This window comes from Cynocephalus volans, chromosome 5 (assembly GCF_027409185.1).
Source record: "Cynocephalus volans isolate mCynVol1 chromosome 5, mCynVol1.pri, whole genome shotgun sequence".
NCBI classification, from domain to species: domain Eukaryota; kingdom Metazoa; phylum Chordata; class Mammalia; order Dermoptera; family Cynocephalidae; genus Cynocephalus; species Cynocephalus volans.
The window spans coordinates 27,629,422-27,632,483 of record NC_084464.1 but is presented as its reverse complement, the minus strand read 5'-3'; the positions used below and the strand labels follow the sequence as shown (position 1 = coordinate 27,632,483).

Here is a 3,062-nt window from a genome sequence, read left to right as displayed (position 1 = left end):
ATTTAGTGAGTGTCATCATTGTTTTTGCATTTTCTACAACGAACCCCTTGTTGCTTTGCACTAGAGGCTGACCACTCCCACTCTCCTTGCCTTGGTACATATTTAGTGCAGTACCTTGCACATAGTAGGCACTTTATAAATGAGCCAGGGTGGCTGGATCCAGGGGCTAGGCAAAATATGGGAAGGAAGTCCCATGGTAGGTGAAGAAAATAGCCAGAACACAGGGATGCTTAACAGACCATGCCAGAGAGAGACTCAGGACCTGTAGAGGAGTTGGGGATTCGGGGAAGCTGACAATTCAATGGAATATTTAACAAGGCCTGGAAGGAGAAGTCAGGTAAAAAGGTATATGGTCATGTGTCAGTCAGATCAGGCTGCTAATAACAAATTATCCTAGACTGGGTGGCTTGAACAGCAAACATTTATTTCTCACAGTTCTGGAGGCTGAGAAGTCCAAGATCAAGGCACCAGCAGATCTGGTGTCAGGTGAGGGCCTGCTTCCTGGTTTGCAGATGGCTGTCTTGTATCCTCACATGAAGGGGAGCAGAGAGTGAGATCAAGCTCCCCTTTCTCTTCTTGTAAATGACACTAATCCCAGGCTCTACCCTCATGACTCAATTACCTTCTGAAGGCCCCACCTCCTAATACCACCACACTGGGGGTTAGGATTTCAACATATGGATTTTTTTTTTTGAGGGGGGGACACAAACATTTAGTCCATAGCAGGTGACTTTTACTATTTAAAATTTTCCCCGTGTGGAAATGGAAAAATTTTCCTTTTTCTCCAGCTGCTTTCTCTGTGTTTTCATTGGTTCTCGGTTCTGGAAGCTTCCTCTCTCTCTCATCAGCTACAAAGGCTCATGTTGGTAAATATTCTATCTCCAGGGCCTCTAAGAAAAGCAACTAGCTTCACTTCTCATAACCCTGAGTTACTGAGCACCTGCAATGCTTCAAGTGCTGTGCTATGCTAGGAACTTGCTACGTGTCAGACATGGAACCAGGCACTCTGAACGTATTATCTCATTCCAGCTGTTAATGAAATGTACGAGTATGTTAGATAGGGTAATCCTATGTGGCTCGTGTGTGTATTGTGCTGGGAGGCATGTTAGATAGAGTAATCCTATGTGGCTCAATGTGCGTGTATGTGCATGTGTGTGCGGGGTTCAGAAGTTACGCTCTTTGTAGTCTCTCAGGGATGCAGGATCTTTCCATTTAGTGGCTCCACTTCTGTAGGCGTGAGTCTTCTGCTGGGTTTTGCATCTGTCTGGCTAATGAGGAAGAGACTTTGCATGGGAGACTGTGGGAAAGGTTTCAGAGGCCAGGCCGGGAAGTGGTGTTTAACTCTTGTGTCCACATCCCATTAGCCAGAGTTCCTTCTTCTGGGCAGTGCAGGAGATGCCGGTAAGTGTTGTTTAGCTGAGCACCCAGAGAGAGTGACCTGGATTTGGTGAACATATAGTATTGTCTTTGTCACAAAGAGAGAGTCATGATTGTCACTGTTTTACAGATTGGCTAGCTTTACCTGTCTTCTGGCCAAACAGTGAGCTCTTCCCTGGGGGGCGGGGGGCTTGTCTTCTTGCTGTTGTAAAACCCTCTCACCCCGCACGGGTTCTGACACATAGGAAGTACTCAACGCATCTCTCTTGAATTGAATCAGATTGGAGAAGCGAAACCCTGTGGCAGGGTGATGAGCGATTCCTCAGTACATCCTCCCTTCTCTAAGACTTTCCAGTTTTCCACGTTAGCTGGCAGGCTTTCTCTTCTGGGTTGGAAGGTTGACAGCTGGAATCCCTGGCTCCCACCCAAGGCTGAAGCTGCACAGAGAGACTCGTCCTTGCCAGCTGGGTAGCCACTGTCCTTTGGAATGCTCCCTCTCTCTAGTTTTTTCAGTGGGGTAAGAAAAGTCTAATGATGCAGAAATACAAGGGAAGTTGGGTGGAGGAGGAGGAGGAGGAATGACTTTGTTGGACCTTGTAGTTTCCCCTTTCTCAGTAAGGAGAAAGGACAGATGTGTATCCCAAATCAGAGGACTGACACGTGATGGACTGATTGCCCTCCTCGCACCAGGAAAGCTCAAGTCCAGGTTCAAGCGCCGGCCTCGGTGGCCCCCCCACACCCCCTCGCTCCTCTTTGCACATGCTGGATATTACACCTGACCCTTGAGAGAAATTCCATCTTTCACTGGGGAAAACAGCTCGCAAGATTTCACATCGTTCCCGACCCTAATGCTCAACTCAGCAATACCTAAATGGCTATTTCTTTCTTTTTCTTAATTGTATTTCCTTTTTTAAAAAAAAAATGACCTTAAGACTATACTTTCAGGGATCATTTCTATAGTTTGTAAAAAAAAATGACCTCATCCATGATTATCACTGTGACTATCTGAGAAAAATGGATACAAACAGAGGAGAGACAGGCAAAGAGCTACCAGAGGGGGCAAAAAAGACCCCAGAGAACAGAAATCATCAAAAACGAAGACTGGAGATGTGGCTTAAAGAGCTTCATCATTATTAATTTAGGAAGCTTAAAGAGGGCTGGTGACAAGAAAAGGGCTGTAAAAAAGTCCTAATGATGAGCCTGCCGAGCACGGGAAGGCTGGCTGACCCTCTGAGGGCCGGGGTGACAGCAGACCCTTCATTTCCTTTGTTCTCCCCCTGGGGCTGCTGGGAGGGCATCGGGCAGGAGACAGGCCCCCGGAGGCAGATGGCGGGGTGCAGGCCTATCCCCATGGGTTGTTGGCAGGCAGGGTTCTGAGAAGCCTCAGCAGTGCTGGGCAGTTTAATGGGCATGTCTAATCCAGTATGAAAGCTATTTCACAGCTGGCCTGGCACCAGCATTGACCAGTAAAAATGGAAGCCACCTGCCATGCTGAGTCAGGGTGTTGTTAGGCTCCTCCCGGGCCAACCCTGGCCTGGCTGAGTTGTGGGGGTTGTCTGGGAGCTTTAGGAGATGGGTGGGGGAAGTTGAGGGGTGGGTGGGAGAAGAGCTCGGGGAGTGCCCTTTTGTCGACCAGCATGCATGTTGCAATATGTTAACAAGGAGTCCAGCTGTGCTGGTGCACA

At 48.2% G+C, this 3,062-nt stretch overlaps 1 pseudogene; it reads left to right on the top strand.

The window, feature by feature from the left end:
- Positions 1–2,306: 2,306 nt before the first annotated feature.
- On the top strand, positions 2,307–2,396 carry LOC134379427 (small nucleolar RNA U3; annotated as a pseudogene).
- Positions 2,397–3,062: the final 666 nt, after the last annotated feature.